At 41.4% G+C, this 12,844-nt stretch overlaps 1 protein-coding gene across 1 annotated transcript in view; it reads right to left on the reverse strand.

Annotated features, from left to right (window-relative positions):
• The window catches only part of ENTPD5 (ectonucleoside triphosphate diphosphohydrolase 5 (inactive)), a gene marked incomplete at its 3' end in the record, with an annotated part of 29,772 nt that overhangs the window by 12,316 nt on the left and 4,612 nt on the right, over window positions 1-12,844 (reverse strand).

Genomic DNA, 12,844 nt, shown 5'->3' on the forward strand with positions numbered 1-12,844 from the left:
GTGGTATTATTATACAGGCCCCGTGTGGTGGTATTATTATACAGGCCCCGTGGGGTGGTATCATGATACAGGCCCCGAGGGGTGGTATTATTATACAGGCCCCGTATGGTGGTATTATTATACAGGCCCCGTGTGGTGGTATTATTATACAGGCCCCGTGGGGTGGTATTATTATACAGGCCCCGTATGGTGGTATTATTATACAGGCCCCGTGGGGTGGTATTATTATACAGGCCCCGTATGGTGGTATTATTATACAGGCCCCGTGTGGTGGTATTATTATACAGGCCCCGTGGGGTGGTATCATGATACAGGCCCCGAGGGGTGGTATTATTATACAGGCCCCGTATGGTGGTATTATTATACAGGCCCCGTGTGGTGGTATTATTATACAGGCCCCGTGGGGTGGTATTATTATACAGGCCCCGTGGGGTGGTATTATTATACAGGCCCCGTGGGGTGGTATTATTATACAGGCCCCGTGGGGTGGTATTATTATACAGGCCCCGTGTGGTGGTATTATTATACAGGCCCCGTGGGGTGGTATTATTATACAGGCCCCGTATGGTGGTATTATTATACAGGCCCCGTGGGGTGGTATTATTATACAGGCCCCGTATGGTGGTATTATTATACAGGCCCCGTGTGGTGGTATTATTATACAGGCCCCGTGGGGTGGTATCATGATACAGGCCCCGAGGGGTGGTATTATTATACAGGCCCCGTATGGTGGTATTATTATACAGGCCCCGTGGGGTGGTATTATTATACAGGCCCCGTGGGGTGGTATTATTATACAGGCCCCGTATGGTGGTATTATTATACAGGCCCCGTGTGGTGGTATTATTATACAGGCCCCGTGTGGTGGTATTATTATACAGGCCCCGTGGGGTAGTATTATTATACAGGCCCCGTGTGGTGGTATTGTTATACAGGCCCCGTGTGGTGGTATTATTATACAGGCCCCGTGGGGTGGTATCATGATACAGGCCCCGTGTGGTGGTATTATTATACAGGCCCCGTGTGGTGGTATTGTTATACAGGCCCCGTGTGGTGGTATTATTATACAGGCCCCGTGTGGTGGTATTATTATACAGGCCCAGTGGGGTGGTATCATTATACAGGCCCCGTGTGGTGGTATTATTATACAGGCCCCGTGTGGTGGTATTATTATACAGGCCCCGTGTGGTGGTATTATTATACAGGCCCCGTGTGGTGGTATTGTTATACAGGCCCCGTGTGGTGGTATTATTATACAGGCCCCGTGTGGTGGTATTATTATACAGGCCCCGTGGGGTGGTATTATTATACAGGCCCCGTGTGGTGGTATTGTTATACAGGCCCCGTGTGGTGGTATTATTATACAGGCCCCGTGGGGTGGTATTATTATACAGGCCCCGTGGGGTGGTATTATTATACAGGCCCCGAGGGGTGGTATTATTATACAGGCCCCGTGTGGTGGTATTATTATACAGGCCCCGTGGGGTGGTATCATGATACAGGCCCCGTGGGGTGGTATTATTATACAGGCCCCGTATGGTGGTATTATTATACAGGCCCCGTGTGGTGGTATTATTATACAGGCCCCGTGGGGTGGTATTATTATACAGGCCCCGTGTGGTGGTATTGTTATACAGGCCCCGTGTGGTGGTATTATTATACAGGCCCCGTGGGGTGGTATTATTATACAGGCCCCGTGGGGTGGTATTATTATACAGGCCCCGAGGGGTGGTATTATTATACAGGCCCCGTGGGGTGGTATTATTATACAGGCCCCGTGTGGTGGTATTATTATACAGGCCCCGTGGGGTGGTATCATGATACAGGCCCCGTGGGGTGGTATTATTATACAGGCCCAGTGGGGTGGTATTATTATACAGGCCCCGTGGGGTGGTATTATTATACAGGCCCCGAGGGGTGGTATTATTATACAGGCCCCGTGGGGTGGTATTATTATACAGGCCCAGTGGGGTGGTATCATTATACAGGCCCCGTGTGGTGGTATTATTATACAGGCCCAGTGGGGTGGTATCATTATACAGGCCCCGTGTGGTGGTATTATTATACAGGCCCCGTGGGGTGGTATCATTATACAGGCCCCGTGGGGTGGTATTATTATACAGGCCCCGTGGGGTGGTATCATTATACAGGCCCCGTGTGGTGGTATTATTATACAGGCCCCGTGGGGTAGTATTATTATACAGGCCCCGTGGGGTGGTATCATTATACAGGCCCCGTGTGGTGGTATTATTATACAGGCCCAGTGGGGTGGTATTATTATACAGGCCCCGTGGGGTGGTATTATTATACAGGCCCCGTGGGGTGGTATTATTATACAGGCCCCGTGGGGTGGTATTATTATACAGGCCCCGTGTGGTGGTATTATTATACAGGCCCCGTGGGGTGGTATTATTATACAGGCCCCGTGGGGTGGTATTGTTATACAGGCCCCGTGTGGTGGTATTATTATACAGGCCCCGTGGGGTGGTATTATTATACAGGCCCCGTGTGGTGGTATTATTATACAGGCCCCGTGGGGTGGTATTATTATACAGGCCCCGTGTGGTGGTATTATTATACAGGCCCAGTGTGGTGGTATTATTATACAGGCCCCGTGGGGTGGTATTATTATACAGGCCCAGTGGGGTGGTATTATTATACAGGCCCCGTGGGGTGGTATTATTATACAGGCCCCGTGGGGTGGTATCATTATACAGGCCCCGTGTGGTGGTATCATTATACAGGCCCCGTGTGGTGGTATTATTATACAGGCCCAGTGTGGTGGTATTATTATACAGGCCCAGTGTGGTGGTATTATTATACAGGCCCCGTGTGGTGGTATTATTATACAGGCCCAGTGTGGTGGTATTATTATACAGGCCCCGTGGGGTGGTATTATTATACAGGCCCGTATGGTGGTATTATTATACAGGCCCAGTGTGGTGGTATTATTATACAGGCCCCGTGTGGTGGTATCATTATACAGGCCCGTATGGTGGTATTATTATACAGGCCCAGTGGGGTGGTATTATTATACAGGCCCCGTGGGGTGGTATCATTATACAGGCCCCGTGGGGTGGTATTATTATACAGGCCCAGTGTGGTGGTATTATTATACAGGCCCCGTGGGGTGGTATTATTATACAGGCCCCGTGTGGTGGTATTATTATACAGGCCCAGTGGGGTGGTATTATTATACAGGCCCCGTGTGGTGGTATTATTATACAGGCCCCGTGGGGTGGTATCATGATACAGGCACCGTATGGTGGTATTATTATACAGGCCCCGTGTGGTGGTATTATTATACAGGCCCCGTGGGGTGGTATTATTATACAGGCCCCGTGGGGTGGTATTATTATACAGGCCCCGTGGGGTGGTATTATTATACAGGCCCCGTGTGGTGGTATTATTATACAGGCCCCGTGGGGTGGTATTATTATACAGGCCCCGTGGGGTGGTATTATTATACAGGCCCCGTGTGGTGGTATTTTTAAACAGGCCCAGTGTGGTGGTATTATTATACAGGCCCCGTGGGGTGGTATTATTATACAGGCCCCGTGTGGTGGTATTATTATACAGGCCCCGTGTGGTGGTATTATTATACAGGCCCCGTGGGGTGGTATTATTATACAGGCCCCGTGGGGTGGTATTATTATACAGGCCCCGTGTGGTGGTATTATTATACAGGCCCCGTGTGGTGGTATTATTATACAGGCCCCGTGGGGTGGTATTATTATACAGGCCCCATGGGGTAGTATTATTATACAGGCCCCGTGGGGTGGTATTATTATACAGGCCCCGTGGGGTAGTATTATTATACAGGCACCGTATGGTGGTATTATTATACAGGCCCCGTGGGGTGGTATTATTATACAGGCCCCGTGTGGTGGTATTATTATACAGGCCCCGTGGGGTGGTATTATTATACAGGCCCCGTGGGGTGGTATTATTATACAGGCCCCATGGGGTAGTATTATTATACAGGCCCCGTGGGGTGGTATCATTATACAGGCCCCGTGTGGTGGTATTATTATACAGGCCCCGTGGGGTGGTATCATTATACAGGCCCCGTGGGGTGGTATTATTATACAGGCCCCGTGTGGTGGTATCATTATACAGGCCCCGTGGGGTGGTATTATTATACAGGCCCCGTGGGGTGGTATTATTATACAGGCCCCGTGGGGTGGTATTATTATACAGGCCCCGTGGGGTGGTATTATTATACAGGCCCCGTGTGGTGGTATCATTATACAGGCCCCGTGGGGTGGTATTATTATACAGGCCCCGTGGGGTGGTATTATTATACAGGCCCCGTGGGGTGGTATTATTATACAGGCCCCGTGGGGTGGTATTATTATACAGGCCCCGTGGGGTGGTATTATTATACAGGCCCCGTGGGGTGGTATTATTATACAGGCCCCGTGTGGTGGTATTGTTATACAGGCCCCGTGTGGTGGTATTATTATACAGGCCCCGTGGGGTGGTATTATTATACAGGCCCCGTGGGGTGGTATTATTATACAGGCCCCGTGGGGTGGTATTATTATACAGGCCCCATGGGGTAGTATTATTATACAGGCCCCGTGGGGTGGTATCATTATACAGGCCCCGTATGGTGGTATTATTATACAGGCCCCGTGGGGAGGGTCATCTGATCACTATTATCACCCCAGAGCAGACACAGGACACAGTATAATGGGGGGGTATATATAGAGGAGTGTCCACAGTATACAGAGGTATATATAGAGGAGTGTCCACAGTATACAGAGGTATATATAGAGGAGTGTCCACAGTATACAGAGGTATATACGGTATATATAGAGGAGTGTCCACAGTATACAGAGGTATATACAGTATATATAGAGGAGTGTCTACAGTATACAGAGGTATATACAGTATATATAGAGGAGTGTCCACAGTATACAGAGGTATATACAGTATATATAGAGGAGTGTCCACAGTATACAGAGGTATATACAGTATATATAGAGGAGTGTCCACAGTATATAGAGGTATATATAGAGGAGTGTCCACAGTATACAGAGGTATATACAGTATATATAGAGGAGTGTCCACAGTATACAGAGGTATATACGGTATATATAGAGGAGTGTCCACAGTATACAGCGGTATATACGGTATATATAGAGGAGTGTCCACAGTATACAGAAGTATATACGGTATATATAGAGGAGTGTCCACAGTATACAGAGGTATATACGGTATATATAGAGGAGTGTCCACAGTATACAGAGGTATATACGGTATATATAGAGGAGTGTCCACAGTATACAGAGGTATATACAGTATATATAGAGAAGAGTCCACAGTATACAGAGGTATATACAGTATATATAGAGGAGTGTCCACAGTATACATAGGTATATACAGTATATATAGAGGAGTGTCCACAGTATACAGAGGTATATACAGTATATATAGAGGAGTGTCCACAGTATACAGAGGTATATACAGTATATATAGAGGAGTGTCCACAGTATATAGAGGTATATATAGAGGAGTGTCCACAGTATACAGAGGTATATACAGTATATATAGGAGTGTCCACAGTATACAGAGGTATATACAATATATATAGAGGAGTGTCCACAGTATACAGAGGTATATACGGTATATATAGAGGAGTGTCCACAGTATACAGAGGTATATACAGTATATATAGAGGAGTGTCCACAGTATACAGAGGTATATACAGTATATATAGAGGAGTGTCCACAGTATATAGAGGTATATATAGAGGAGTGTCCACAGTATACAGAGGTATATACAGTATATATAGAGGAGTGTCCACAGTATACAGAGGTATATATGGTATATATAGAGGAGTGTCCACAGTATACAGCGGTATATACGGTATATATAGAGGAGTATCCACAGTATACAGAGGTATATACAGTATATATAGAGAAGAGTCCACAGTATACAGAGGTATATACAGTATATATAGAGGAGTGTCCACAGTATACATAGGTATATACAGTATATATAGAGGAGTGTCCACAGTATACAGAGGTATATACAGTATATATAGAGGAGTGTCCACAGTATACAGAGGTATATACAGTATATATAGAGGAGTGTCCACAGTATATAGAGGTATATATAGAGGAGTGTCCACAGTATACAGAGGTATATACAGTATATATAGAGGAGTGTCCACAGTATACAGAGGTATATACGGTATATATAGAGGAGTGTCCACAGTATACAGCGGTATATACGGTATATATAGAGGAGTGTCCACAGTATACAGAGGTATATACGGTATATATAGAGGAGTGTCCACAGTATACAGAGGTATATACAGTATATATAGAGGAGTGTCCACAGTATACAGAGGTATATACAGTATATATAGAGGAGTGTCCACAGTATACAGAGGTATATACAGTATATATAGAGGAGTGTCTACAGTATACAGAGGTATATACGGTATATATAGAGGAGTGTCCACAGTATACAGAGGTATATACGGTATATATAGAGAAGTGTCCACAGTATACAGAGGTATATACGGTATATATAGAGGAGTGTCCACAGTATACAGAGGTATATACGGTATATATAGAGGAGTGTCCACAGTATACAGAGGTATATACGGTATATATAGAGGAGTGTCCACAGTATACAGAGGTATATACGGTATATATAGAGGAGTGTCCACAGTATACAGAGGTATATACAGTATATATAGAGGAGTGTCCACAGTATACAGAGGTATATACAGTATATATAGAGGAGTGTCTACAGTATACAGAGGTATATACAGTATATATAGAGGAGTGTCCACAGTATACAGAGGTATATACAGTATATATAGAGGAGTGTCCACAGTATACAGAGGTATATACAGTATATATAGAGGAGTGTCCACAGTATACATAGGTATATACGGTATATATAGAGGAGAGTCCACAGTATACAGAGGTATATACGGTATATATAGAGGAGTGTCCACAGTATACAGAGGTATATACAGTATATATAGAGGAGAGTCCACAGTATACAGAGGTATATACAGTATATATAGAGGAGTGTCCACAGTATACAGAGGTATATATAGAGGAGTGTCCACACTATACAGAGGTATATACGGTATATATAGAGGAGTGTCCACAGTATACAGAGGTATATACGGTATATATAGAGGAGTGTCCACAGTATACAGAGGTATATATAGAGGAGTGTCCACACTATACAGAGGTATATACGGTATATATAGAGGAGTGTCCACAGTATACAGAGGTATATACGGTATATATAGAGGAGTGTCCACAGTATACAGAGGTATATATAGAGGAGTGTCCACACTATACAGAGGTATATACGGTATATATAGAGGAGTGTCCACAGTATACAGAGGTATATACGGTATATATAGAGGAGTGTCCACAGTATACAGAGGTATATACAGTATATATAGAGGAGTGTCCACAGTATACAGAGGTATATAAAGTATATATAGAGGAGTGTCCACAGTATACAGAGGTATATACAGTATATATAGAGGAGTGTCCACAGTATACAGAGGTATATACAGTATATATAGAGGAGTGTTCACAGTATACAGAGGTGTATATATAGAGGAGTGTCCACAGTATACAGAGGTATATACAGTATATATAGAGGAGTGTCCACAGTATACAGAGGTATATACGGTATATATAGAGGAGTGTCCACAGTATACAGAGGTATATACGGTATATATAGAGGAGTGTCCACAGTATACAGAGGTATATACAGTATATATAGAGGAGTGTCCACAGTATACAGAGGTATATACGGTATATATAGAGGAGTGTCCACAGTATACAGAGGTATATACGGTATATATAGAGGAGTGTCCACAGTATACATAGGTATATACAGTATATATAGAGGAGTGTCCACAGTATACAGAGGTATATACAGTATATATAGAGGAGTGTCCACAGTATACAGAGGTATATACGGTATATATAGAGGAGTGTCCACAGTATACAGAGGTATATACAGTATATATAGAGGAGTGTCTACAGTATACAGAGGTATATACAGTATATATAGAGGAGTGTCCACAGTATACAGAGGTATATACAGTATATATAGAGGAGTGTCCACAGTGTACAGAGGTATATACAGTATATATAGAGGAGTGTCCACAGTATACATAGGTATATACAGTATATATAGAGGAGTGTCCACAGTATACAGAGGTATATACGGTATATATAGAGGAGTGTCCACAGTATACATAGGTATATACAGTATATATAGAGGAGTGTCCACAGTATACAGAGGTATATACAGTATATATAGAGGAGTGTCCACAGTATACAGAGGTATATACAGTATATATAGAGGAGTGTCCACAGTATATAGAGGTATATACAGTATATATAGAGGAGTGTCTACAGTATACAGAGGTATATACGGTATATATAGAGGAGTGTCCACAGTATACATAGGTATATACAGTATATATAGAGGAGTGTCCACAGTATACAGAGGTATATACAGTGTATATAGAGGAGTGTCCACAGTATACAGAGGTATATACAGTATATATAGAGGAGTGTCCACAGTATACATAGGTATATACAGTATATATAGAGGAGTGTCCACAGTATACAGAGGTATATACAGTATATATAGAGGAGTGTCCACAGTATACAGAGGTATATACAGTATATATAGAGGAGTGTCCACAGTATATAGAGGTATATACAGTATATATAGAGGATTGTCCACAGTATATAGAGGTATATATAGAGGAGTGTCCACAGTATACAGAGGTATATACAGTATATATAGAGGAGTGTCCACAGTATACAGAGGTATATACGGTATATATAGAGGAGTGTCCACAGTATACAGCGGTATATACGGTATATATAGAGGAGTGTCCACAGTATACAGAGGTATATATGGTATATATAGAGGAGTGTCCACAGTATACAGAGGTATATATGGTATATATAGAGGAGTGTCCACAGTATACAGAGGTATATACAGTATATATAGAGAAGAGTCCACAGTATACAGAGGTATATACAGTATATATAGAGGAGTGTCCACAGTATACATAGGTATATACAGTATATATAGAGGAGTGTCCACAGTATACAGAGGTATATACAGTATATATAGAGGAGTGTCCACAGTATACAGAGATATATACAGTATATATAGAGGAGTGTCCACAGTATATAGAGGTATATATAGAGGAGTGTCCACAGTATACAGAGGTATATACAGTATATATAGAGGAGTGTCCACAGTATACAGAGGTATATACAATATATATAGAGGAGTGTCCACAGTATACAGAGGTATATACGGTATATATAGAGGAGTGTCCACAGTATACAGAGGTATATACAGTATATATAGAGGAGTGTCCACAGTATACAGAGGTATATACAGTATATATAGAGGAGTGTCCACAGTATACAGAGGTATATATAGAGGAGTGTCCACAGTATACAGAGGTATATATAGAGGAGTGTCCACAGTATACAGAGGTATATACGGTATATATAGAGGAGTGTCCACAGTATACAGAGGTATATACAGTATATATAGAGAAGAGTCCACAGTATACAGAGGTATATACAGTATATATAGAGGAGTGTCCACAGTATACAGAGGTATATACAGTATATATAGAGGAGTGTCCACAGTATACAGAGGTATATACAGTATATATAGAGGAGTGTCCACAGTATACAGAGGTATATACGGTATATATAGAGGAGTGTCCACAGTATATAGAGGTATATATAGAGGAGTGTCCACAGTATACAGAGGTATATACAGTATATATAGAGGAGTGTCCACAGTATACAGAGGTATATACGGTATATATAGAGGAGTGTCCACAGTATACAGCGGTATATACGGTATATATAGAGGAGTGTCCACAGTATACAGAGGTATATACGGTATATATAGAGGAGTGTCCACAGTATACAGAGGTATATACGGTATATATAGAGAAGTGTCCACAGTATACAGAGGTATATACGGTATATATAGAGGAGTGTCCACAGTATACAGAGGTATATACGGTATATATAGAGGAGTGTCCACAGTATACAGAGGTATATACAGTATATATAGAGGAGTGTCCACAGTATACAGAGGTATATACAGTATATATAGAGGAGTGTCTACAGTATACAGAGGTATATACAGTATATATAGAGGAGTGTCCACAGTATACAGAGGTATATACGGTATATATAGAGGAGTGTCCACAGTATACAGAGGTATATACGGTATATATAGAGGAGTGTCCACAGTATACAGAGGTATATACAGTATATATAGAGGAGTGTCCACAGTATACAGAGGTATATACGGTATATATAGAGGAGTGTCCACAGTATACAGAGGTATATACGGTATATATAGAGGAGTGTCCACAGTATACAGAGGTATATACGGTATATATAGAGGAGTGTCCACAGTATACAGAGGTATATACAGTATATATAGAGGAGTGTCCACAGTATACAGAGGTATATACAGTATATATAGAGGAGTGTCTACAGTATACAGAGGTATATACAGTATATATAGAGGAGTGTCCACAGTATACAGAGGTATATACGGTATATATAGAGGAGAGTCCACAGTATACAGAGGTATATACGGTATATATAGAAGAGTGTCCACAGTATACAGAGGTATATATAGAGGAGTGTCCACAGTATACAGAGGTATATACGGTATATATAGAGGAGTGTCCACAGTATACAGAGGTATATACAGTATATATAGAGGAGTGTCCACAGTATACAGAGGTATATAAAGTATATATAGAGGAGTGTCCACAGTATACAGAGGTATATACAGTATATATAGAGGAGAGTCCACAGTATACAGAGGTATATACGGTATATATAGAGGAGTGTCCACAGTATACAGAGGTATATATAGAGGAGTGTCCACAGTATACAGAGGTATATACGGTATATATAGAGGAGTGTCTACAGTATACAGAGGTATATACAATATATATAGAGGAGTGTCCACAGTATACAGAGGTATATACAGTATATATAGAGGAGTGTCCACAGTATACAGAGGTATATACAGTATATATAGAGGAGTGTCCACAGTATACAGAGGTATATACAGTATATATAGAGGAGTGTCCACAGTATACAGAGGTATATATAGAGGAGTGTCCACAGTATACAGAGGTATATATAGAGGAGTGTCCACAGTATACAGAGGTATATACGGTATATATAGAGGAGTGTCCACAGTATACAGAGGTATATACAGTATGTATAGAGAAGAGTCCACAGTATACAGAGGTATATACAGTATATATAGAGGAGTGTCCACAGTATACAGAGGTATATACAGTATATATAGAGGAGTGTCCACAGTATACAGAGGTATATACAGTATATATAGAGGAGTGTCCACAGTATACAGAGGTATATACGGTATATATAGAGGAGTGTCCACAGTATACAGAGGTATATACGGTATATATAGAGGAGTGTCCACAGTATATAGAGGTATATATAGAGGAGTGTCCACAGTATACAGAGGTATATACAGTATATATAGAGGAGTGTCCACAGTATACAGAGGTATATACAGTATATATAGAGGAGTGTCCACAGTATACAGAGGTATATACGGTATATATAGAGAAGTGTCCACAGTATACAGAGGTATATACGGTATATATAGAGGAGTGTCCACAGTATACAGAGGTATATACAGTATATATAGAGGAGTGTCTACAGTATACAGAGGTATATACAGTATATATAGAGGAGTGTCCACAGTATACAGAGGTATATACGGTATATATAGAGGAGTGTCCACAATATACAGAGGTATATACGGTATATATAGAGGAGTGTCCACAGTATACAGAGGTATATACGGTATATATAGAGGAGTGTCCACAGTATACAGAGGTATATACAATATATATAGAGGAGTGTCTACAGTATATATAGAGGAGTGTCCACAGTATACAGAGGTATATACGGTATATATAGAGGAGTGTCCACAGTATACAGAGGTATATACGGTATATATAGAGGAGTGTCCACAGTATACAGAGGTATATACAGTATATATAGAGGAGTGTCCACAGTATACAGAGGTATATACAGTATATATAGAGGAGTGTCTACAGTATACAGAGGTATATACAGTATATATAGAGGAGTGTCCACAGTATACAGAGGTATATACGGTATATATAGAGGAGAGTCCACAGTATACAGAGGTATATACGGTATATATAGAAGAGTGTCCACAGTATACAGAGGTATATATAGAGGAGTGTCCACAGTATACAGAGGTATATACGGTATATATAGAGGAGTGTCCACAGTATACAGAGGTATATACAGTATATATAGAGGAGTGTCCACAGTATACAGAGGTATATAAAGTATATATAGAGGAGTGTCCACAGTATACAGAGGTATATACAGTATATATAGAGGAGAGTCCACAGTATACAGAGGTATATACGGTATATATAGAGGAGTGTCCACAGTATACAGAGGTATATATAGAGGAGTGTCTACAGTATACAGAGGTATATACAATATATATAGAGGAGTGTCCACAGTATACAGAGGTATATACGGTATATATAGAGGAGTGTCTACAGTATACAGAGGTATATACAATATATATAGAGGAGTGTCCACAGTATACAGAGGTATATACAGTATATATAGAGGAGTGTCCACAGTATACAGAGGTATATACGGTATATATAGAGGAGAGTCCACAGTATACAGAGGTATATACGGTATATATAGAGGAGTGTCCACAGTATACAGAGGTATATATA

The sequence above is a fragment of the Hyla sarda genome, unplaced genomic scaffold (genome assembly GCF_029499605.1).
Source record: "Hyla sarda isolate aHylSar1 unplaced genomic scaffold, aHylSar1.hap1 scaffold_775, whole genome shotgun sequence".
In the NCBI taxonomy this organism is placed as follows: domain Eukaryota; kingdom Metazoa; phylum Chordata; class Amphibia; order Anura; family Hylidae; genus Hyla; species Hyla sarda.